Consider the following 9,787-nt stretch of genomic DNA (forward strand, 5'->3'; position numbering starts at 1 on the left):
GGAAAAAGAGGGGAGTCAAACTCTGCACATACGTCATTCTGCTCAGTGATGCTCAAACAGTCACGTTCCCCTTTTGAGATCTCACTTTTAACCATGAGGAGGCTCCAGAGTCTGGATCAGCCTGAACACTGCAGCCCTGACTCAATATTTCGTGTGGCAACAAACGTTTACTGACAAGGGCTGTAAAAGTCTTCTGTACACTTATGAGACTGTGTGCTTGTAGTTTAGGATTTCTGGTTTTAATTATATGAAGTGGGTGAGCTTTTTTTACAAAAATAAAATTGAGTACAATGCTGATTTCTTTCTTTATGTAAGAGGGCTTTTACCTGGCAGACACATTGTAAACTATAGTCACACATCATATATACAGTAAACCAACGATGACATTAAGATTAGATTAACAGCCTTTAATACTACCAGGACTAAGACAGCCTTTACAAGAACTGACTGTGTGTTCAGTGAAGAGTTGCTGTGTTATAGTGGAGCAGTAATTTTGCAGAAGCAGCAGGATCACCTCTTCATCTCCTCCCTTTAGGAATACATTTCCAAACTAGAATGACACCGGAGAGTTTACCTCCACCAAGTCGTCTTTTTTACTCAATCATAAAGACCAGCCACCTAAATACGGTGGGTGGTTGCAGTAACAGCCTGATCTTGAGCTCCTGGTCTCAGGGCTCTGGGGGATATAAAAGTCCGGCCTCTAACTGGGCTGGTCTCCCTTGCTTTTCTCCCATCGCCTGCACCTTTTCCTGTTGTGTTGAAACTATTGTTTTGCTCCACTTACACCACACCATCTCTCACCACATCCACATTTACACTAGTGACGTACTCACCTTTTTGTGATCTCAAGATAAGCTGTTTCCCACATTTGACTCAGAAGCATCAAGTTGTATGTTTGGATACAGTTTGCTTCTTTACAACAAAGATTATTCTGCCTTACTAACATGTGTAATGGTACAGGATGAAAAACTTTGAATCTTGACTTATTTTCCTTTTTCCACAACAGCTATCAGCCTACAATAGAACTACAAGGAGTCGTAGACAGTGTGCCAAGTGGAGACAAACAGCAAAGGTAAAGTTAAGTTTTTAGTAGTATTTATGTATTTGCTTTATTGATGATGTGTAAACAGGCACAACTTTAAACTTGAGAACTAGAAGCTCTGACATTAGAAAGCAGGAATGTGAAAAATCCATGATATAAACAGTTATATCATCTCTGTGGTTCCTTTGAGTGTTTTCCAAAACTGGCAATTTATGATAACAGGACAAGACGAAGTCAGGGGAAACATAACAATACTGGAAGCTCTAAAACTCTGTTACGTATTTAAAAAATTCTGCCAAAGCTTGGGTGTGATAAACAAGAAGAATGTAAGTGTACGTGTACGTTCTCCACAAAACGTTTCTCACTTAATGCAACAAAACAGAAATATGTGTTTAAAGTCTGAAAACGTTTTAAAATCTTGACCTTTTTTTCTTTTTTTTCTTCACAACTGATAACAAGTTAACCAGTAAGGAGTTGTAGACAGCGTACCAAGTGAAGACGGACAGATGACGGGGAAAAGAATATTTATGTTGTTGTTTTCCAGACTAAATAGTTCATTCACAGCAAAGCCTAAAATATGAGCACAGCCTAATAAGTTTAGGAAATTAAAACACTGATCACTTCAAATGTTCAGAAGGTAGATTATAAGAGCATTATCATAACTTACCAAGAGTCTTTCCACTGTCCTTGAAAACATGATACATAGAACTGCTGTTAAGAAAACAGCCTACTCTCTTAACTAGATGATTGCAGGTGTAACACTATAAACCCACAGATTCTGTAACCTGATTAGGATTTTCAGATATATAGAGTGGTGTAGGGATGATATATTTTTCTAACCCGGAAGTTAGCATTGACCTAGTTTCCTTGACTTTGAGATGCAGTACAGAAATGCTAACTGATTTCTGGATTTTAGAAATCATTTTAGGACACATTACTCACAGACTCTTTGAATAATCAGAATTTTTTCAATTCCTTTGAGTAACATTTGCAAGTTCAGATGAGCCGCAACAATAAATCATTTACTGTTTTAAAGTCAGTATCTTGATTTTATAATGCATCTGCTAATGAAGTGAACAGAATCAATCCTGTACATTTCATGCATGCACACATATTGAGCATAATCATTGGTGGAATTTTGTCTGACCTTGAGTGGTTGATAACACATTGCAAGATCAAGCAAAAAAAATCTGAAATTTTCTTCTTTGTATACCATCTGTTATATTTTCTTTTTGGATAGGCAATTCATTTTTCAGTTTAATCAGTTTTGCAAACTCTGTGAAGACTGATCAATGGGTCATTTAGTTTGTTTTCACATGTCAAACATGACAAAGATTAATGACAATTTTGTGTTGTCTTACAGACAGGAACTACAGGAGGCTTTGTGCCGATACACCACAGATACCCTCACCTACATTTACACAGTGAGAGGATTCTGTGAGGGGATCTCTACATGGAAGGATGCAAGGGAGAAAGACTTGAGCAAGCTGGAAGAAATCAAAGACAGAGCTAAAAAAGTTGACCTGAGCTTCAGCCATGTTACGCAGTCCAAAAGCAAAAAGAAAGGTCTGTGGGAATATGTAAAGAACACAGTGACCTCTGAGTATGACGACAGCAGGCGTGCAGAGCTGCAGAGGGAGCTGGCTGCTGTGTTGGAGGTCATTCTAAAAGGTCTGAAGAAGCTCGCCCACTTCCTGGGGGCAGTGGAGAAGCTGGCGGTCACCTCACTTCATGTGTTCATGGAGGAGAACCAGGTGTTACACCTGCCCAAAGGGATCAGCCTTGAACATGTTCAGGTTGTCATCAATGCTGCACGACTAATCTGTCCTCTCCTCCTCAAGTTCAAAAGAGATGCAAGTGACTTCTTCCTCCCCAAACTTCAGAATGTGGAAGTGCTGTCGTACGAGCTGGACGAATACACAGAGACTACCCGGATGATCTGTGAGGATTTGGAGAAAAGGTCTTATATTTTTTTTGTTATTTGCACTCCTTGCTCTTAAGCTTTTAAATATGAATCTAAAATATTAAATAATGACTTAAACTGAATTATTAATTAAAAGTAAAAATGTATGTGTTAAAATTACTCTATATTCCATCAGTAATCACTGTTTGAGTATTTGGTCAGTAATCCATGTCCCAAGCAGTTAAAGAGAATAATAAACGTTCTGGTATTCCTGCCGACTTTATCCAATCAGGACAGAGAGCTCCATAAAGAGGCGGTCTCGTCTGCATGTGACCAAAGAGCAGGATCCTCCTGTTTGCTGCTGTCTGTTCATGTGGTGATGTAGAGAGGAAGAAGGGGATTGCTAACTGGAAAACAGACAGGTAGTTAGCTAAAATGCACAACAACTTTCAAAAAATGCAAGTAGAACATGCTTTACTTACCAGCAATTATTAATAATAATTAGATATTAGAAATATTAAAATGATCCATAAAGCTGCTCCAAGCTTTGCTGTTTAGCTAACTTCCTGTTTATTTTACACTTTGCAATCCCCTCTTTTGTCTTTTACTGCATGAGCAGGGGGAAGAGAGAAATGTGTTACTGACCAAACACTCTATTGCAGTGATTACTGTTGGAATATAGAGCTTGTTTTAATTTAAAAAAGATTGCTCTCTGCAACTTTAATTGTTCCCATTTCAGTCAGCACCTCCCGATGACTAAAAAACATCTGGCAGACCTCGGAGGGAATCTGTCTGAAGACGACAAGCAAAGAATTGTTTGTCAAATTAATCAGCACTATGGCTTGAGGTAAATATTACCTCTACGTAGTTAGTTTTGGCCATATTACACACACACACACACACACACACATACATACACATATATATATGAAGTCTGGCTTCTAACCAGTGTTAATTAAATATATATCATTACAATACAAAAACATCCAAAATACATTAAAAGGGAACATTTTGCTCAAGACTGATGAATTATGCTGTTACTGAATTATTGGTAAATGGAACCACTTTGACTATTCATCCACTAACATAATTGTTAGCCCAGTTATTAATTAGCACAAACCTGTTCCCTTGGTGATCAAACAATGGGGTCTACAGTGCAAACACTGACTTTGGGTACAAATTACTTCAGTTCAACAGCAAAAGCAATAAGGAATTGTTACATGTGTAAAGTGACAGAATATAAAAATATAGAACACAGAGGGAACACCTTCACAGACTGATTTTTATTACATTGTTATCAAAGTATGATGACGACAGATCTGTGAATAAATTAGACAAGTACAGTGATGACAATGAATGACTGAGGACCAATATGTATCACATGAAGATGTGTTTAGAGCAGAGGAATCATTCAGCAGCTGAGAGATGTGGCTTAATAGGAAGATTTAAAACATGCTAATGATGTAGCATGGCTGATTTCAATAGGAAGGTCGTTCCACAGTCTGGGGGGGTCTGACTGCAAATGTCCGGTCATCATTAGTTACAAGCCAGACTTTTGGAAGAACCAGCAAAGCTGTTTCCCCTGATCTAGGAGAATGCCGAGGTGCATAGGGGATCAGTAAATCTTTAAATGAAATTGGGGCCAGTAAGACTATTTAAAGAGATCAAATTTAAACCACAACAAAATAAAAATAATAACATCATGTGACTAAACAGCACTTGAGAACCAAGTACAGTATCCAAGACAGAATCATTTTTTTCCCTTTGAGCCAAACTGTTCTTAATGTTGGTTGGTCAAAGAACTGAGGGGTTGCTGAGCAATCCAGATAATAATAAAGCATTGATTGGTAACTTAGTTTTGTCTTTCTTTTTCATCAGGATGGACCAGAACTTCAGACTGGTGTTCTTGTTCTAGGATGTTTCATGTTCTGGCTTCATCAGTGAGTTCAAAAAGCGACAACCCAGGATGCTGCAGTTTCTAACAGACCTGGAGGAGGTTGCTGTCAAACTAGACAGGATGAATAAGGGGGCAAAGATCTCCAGTGTGGCAGGCAGCTCAGTGGGGGCAGTTGGAGGTGTGCTTTCCATTGTTGGTTTGGCATTAATTCCTGTAACAGCAGGAGTGTCTGTAGGTCTGACAATAGGAGGGACAGCGTGTGGAATAACCAGCGGAGTCAACAGTGTTGTCACCACCGCTACAGAGATTGGAGTAAACCGTACACAACAAAAGAAAGCCAATTAAGTCTTCAAGAGCTTCATGGAGGATGTTCAGAGTCTCCAGGGTTGTCTGGAGGAGGTGATCAGTAAACAAATCATTAAAATTGAGGCATTTAAGATGGATGTGCTTGCAGAAATAAAGAAAGTGCTTAGTAGCGTTAAGGCGATCAGGAAAGGTATTGATGTCATTGTTGATGCTGGCTCTGCCTTTAAGTTGTTAAATAGACCTGGCAGAGTGGTAGTGGAGGAAGGTACAGCGGTAAGTAACGTGTCCAGGGTGGCAATCAAAGGGCCTCTCGCCCTTTCTAAGACAGCCAGAGTAGGTTTCATTGGGCTCAATGTTCTTTTCCTTGGCATGGATGTCTTCTTCATCTGTAAGGATGGCTACAGTCTGTCTAAAGGCAGCGAGACTGTAGTCTCACAGTTCATCAGAGCCAGAGCTGCACTTTGGAGCTCAGAGATGGACTCATGGAAGAAGATCCATGACTCCCTGTGCAAAGGTCAGAAGACATCAGAGAAACACCGAGCCGTCCTGGACAAGACATTTTATCCAGAGAAGGCCATCAACAGAAAGGAAAGCTTCCAAAAGAGGATGGTTAAATATCTCTGGATGGAAAACAAAACAGTTCTGTGTATTGTGATAGTGGCCATTGCAGTTATGGCAACTCTGATTAATTCATACTAATCAATGTGAATAAATTGTGTCTGAAAATGTGGTTTACATGTAAATCACTGATCAGCATCAAACAACCTTCAAGTCTATCTTTGCTGGATTTTGTTTAGCTGTAGTCTTTTGACAATCAAGATTTTTGGAGTCCAGAGGTCCACAACTCGGAGAAGGTCCATGATCCCTTGTTTTTCTGCCAACATCAATGAGAAAAACACATTGTTCATTCTATCCAGTGAGGGAGAGAAAGAAGAAGAGAAAGAGAGTCCAGTATTTGTGGCAACACTCACAGTGTTCATATCCATTTTATATAAATCCCTGATCATCTTCAATCATTCAAGCGTATATTTTGGAGATACTTTATTAGCTTTGATTCTTATGAAGTAACAATTTCACTGTCATATTTTAAATGATTATTTCGCCAGAATGTCTGTTTATATATTGTAACTTTCTTCAATCAAGATTACTTTATTGTCTGCACATGACATTTAGTAATAAATGCTTTAACTGATAAACATTGTCCGTGAAAATAAATATTAATATGTTTGCTGTTAAACTAAGAGCTGCCATTTGTAGCCACTTGCCATAAATAATTTGATTACTGATCTGAAGATATACAAGACGTCAATTTGTCAATTCATAACAACAACTGGGTTGAATGGTAATTTACTGTTTTACATAACTTTACATTTTATAGGAGGGAACAGTGTACCCGTTTAGAGGTTTTTTTTCTTTGTAGTGTTCTATTGTTGAAGTGCTTTAAATGTATAATGTAATCTTGCCTCATTGTCTGTACCACCCATTTAAACATGTAATTGACTCTGTTCTGTATCGCTGTTGACATGAAATAGATAAATACATCCAAATTAATTTAACCTCTTAGCACACATTTAACGCATTTAAACATAATAAACAGATTATAAAAGTCACAGTAAAATGTCTTGCCTTTGTGATTCTTTTTTGTTTTAGGGCCTCTATCTTTAAATGAAGAGCTTCATACATTAAGAGTCAAGTCCAGTCTCTAACTGGGCTGGTCTCTCTTGCTTTCCTCCCATCGCCTGCACCATTTCCTGTTGTGTTGAAACTATTGTTTTGCTCCACCTACACCACACCATCTCTCACCACATCCACATTTACACCACTGACATGCACACCTTTTTTAACTGTTTGTTTAATTTCTTGTTTTAATTGCAATAAATTACTTGTGTTCATTTCACACTGCGCATCCTTTCCAATATTTTGCCATGGCCCAGAGCCAGGTTATGACAGCAGCAGTTGTTATTCCAGGAGCAAACATCTGCTTTACAGCTGATACTTTCTCCCATGAAACAATGATGCTGATACCAACAATAAATAAACGCCTTCCTTGGTCCATCCTTACTTTCATTTTTATGTTGTTTCCCTAAACACGTCTAAAACTTTCCATGCAGGCTGCACTGCTTTCACATATATTACAGTGTGGTCTCATAAAAAGAAGTTAAGAAGTTAATTGGAAGGAAGGGGAGGCAGGAGGAAGACTGCTATGTGCAGTGCTCACTCACGGTAAGCTCTGGTTTAACATATTAGACAGCTTTTAAAATACATTTTTCAAATACAGTTTGCTCCTTTACAACAAAGATCATTCTGCCTTACTATCTTATTGCCAGTGATGTCAACAAGTAAAGTAAAGTAAACTGTTACAGGATCAGAAACTACATCATCTCTCCTGCCTGTGGTATCTGAGTTTCCCTGAACTGGCAATATATTATAACAGAACAGGACCAAGTTAGGGGAAACATACTGGAAACTCAAAAACTCTATAAAGTATTTAAAATTCTGCCAGAGTTTGGGTGTGGTTCATATGCAAGAGATAAACAAAAACAATGTATGTGCATGTGTATTAAAGTTCTCCACAAAAGATTGCTCACTTAATGTTACAAACAGAAATTTGTGTCTGAAAACATTTTAAAATCTTGGCCTTTTTTTCTTTTTTTTTTCTCCACAGTTGATAACAAGGAAACCAGCAAGGAGTTGTCGACAGCGTACCAAGTGAAGACGAACAGATGTCGGGGAAAAGGTAAAGAATATTTATCTTGTTGCTTTCCATTCTAAAGTGTTCATTCACAGCAAAGCCTAAAATATGAGCACAGCCAAATAAGATAAAGTTATGTTTTGTCACACCGCGGTGAAGGATGTCCTGTTTTGGGGTCTTGTCTGGCGAACTTCCTGTTTTATGTTGAAAATCTAATCCTCCTCTCGTTTCAGGTCACTTGCCCTTCCTCCTGTGTCACCGGTCTGATGTCTCCCCTGATTCCCTGATTGTGTCCACCTGTGTCACCCTCCCTCATGTGTATATAGTCCTCGTCTTCCCCTGTCTTATTGCCAGAGTATATCGTCTCGTCGTGTACCTCCAGCCGTCTTCCACAGTCTTGTCATAGCCGTTGTTAAGTATTGCCCTGCTTGGATTTCTGTTTTCTTTGTACCCCCACTGAAGAGTGATTTGCTAAAGTTTTGCTAAAAGTTTTTGATCAGCTTGTTCCTTTTGAGAAGCTAGTTTAATTTCATAGTGCTTTGCTTTTTCCTCCTCTTGGAGCGTTTTGATTTGTAGTTTTCTTAGCTCTGTGTAGCGTAGTTTCTGTTTATAGCCTTTTGTCCTCTCCTCCTCGTGAGCGATTTTCTTTTGTGTAACTTCATAGATTGTTGTTGTTTAGATCAGTGTAGATTTAGCCTTTTGCCTTTTCCTCCCTCTGGAGCGATTTTCCGTTCATTGTTTTGTGCCTTGTGCCTCGTTTGTTTTGTCTGTTTCTCGTCTGTTCAGACGAGTCTAGAGTTTATAGCCATTGTGTTATCACTCTGTCTGAAGAGAGCACCAAGAATTTCAGAATAAAAGCCTGCATTAAGCGTTCTCTGTCTGCAACTGAGTCCTCATCTTTGCCAAGTCCTAACATGTTTAGTGTGTATTATTTTTTTAAATGTACTTTAACTGAGGTTAATATAAAACATATCTACCTATGAATGCACATGATTTAAAATAATCTAATAAAAAGCTAAAATGATAATAGGTAATGAGTTCTGAGATCGCATTTTGGCCAAAGTGTTCTGCCTTTGTTGTTCTCTGTGAGGACTGATGCCTGAATTCAACCGTCCACTCATAAGACTGGTCAACACTATTCTGACCACAACAGAAACCAGAACACATGGACAATACCAAAATCTTCATTATTCAGGACATTATTGAATGTATGAAAGTCACATTCTTGATTAATTGATGATTATTTCATAAAAGTATTCTCATAATCTACCAAGACTCTTTCCATTGTCTCTGAAAACTTGACACATAAAATTGACGGTACAGTAATAAAGAGCGGACAAAGGTCAAGGTAGGTTACATATGTCATTTTTTAGATTTGTTTTGCATTTATCTGAAAAAAGGATGAAAACTAAAGTGAAGCAAGAATCATTTCAGAGGCGGTAGATTGTGGTGCTGTTGAATAAACAAGAGAATTGACCTTCATAAAGGAAGGATTTATTTTAGACCTGTTATTAGTTTTAGCTTCCAAGGAACTGATCCAGGTCTGGGAGGAGATCCCCCCCAGGACAATATCCGCCGATTCAACAGTAGCACGCCAGGATGTTATTGGGAGTGCATACAGGCACAAAGGGTCACATTACATCCACATTATGAATTGCCGTGATGACATTCACACACATTCGATCAGCGTGTGATTTCAATCTTTCACTTTGATTTTTGGTGTGATTTTGAATCGAGCCCTCAGTGGGTTAATGAGTTTGGTTTCCATCAATTGTTGTTATGTCTTTTTTTTTCTCAACAAATTCTACATCAGTAAAGATTTTCAACTTGAGTAATTCATTCATCAAGATCTGATGTGTTATTAAAGTGTTTCCTTAATTCTTTTTTTCGAGCAGTGTATAAGGAGATAGTGTACTGTTCCCTTTTCTTACTCAAAACTAAATACAA

The 9,787-nt window shown here is 38.3% G+C and overlaps 1 long non-coding RNA gene and 1 pseudogene across 1 annotated transcript; both read left to right on the forward strand.

Moving 5' to 3' along the window:
• Positions 1 to 968: 968 nt before the first annotated feature.
• LOC115575644 (uncharacterized) lies at positions 969 to 6,760 on the forward strand (annotated as a pseudogene).
• Positions 6,761 to 7,247: 487 nt separating this feature from the next.
• LOC115576077 (uncharacterized) lies at positions 7,248 to 8,713 on the forward strand. The gene is made up of 3 exons (XR_003982764.1): positions 7,248 to 7,371; positions 7,814 to 7,885; positions 8,074 to 8,713. It is a non-coding gene; the product is annotated as an uncharacterized LOC115576077 (long non-coding RNA).
• The last annotated feature ends 1,074 nt before the right edge of the window (positions 8,714 to 9,787 follow it).

Source organism: Sparus aurata, chromosome 23 (genome assembly GCF_900880675.1).
Source record: "Sparus aurata chromosome 23, fSpaAur1.1, whole genome shotgun sequence".
NCBI classification, from domain to species: domain Eukaryota; kingdom Metazoa; phylum Chordata; class Actinopteri; order Spariformes; family Sparidae; genus Sparus; species Sparus aurata.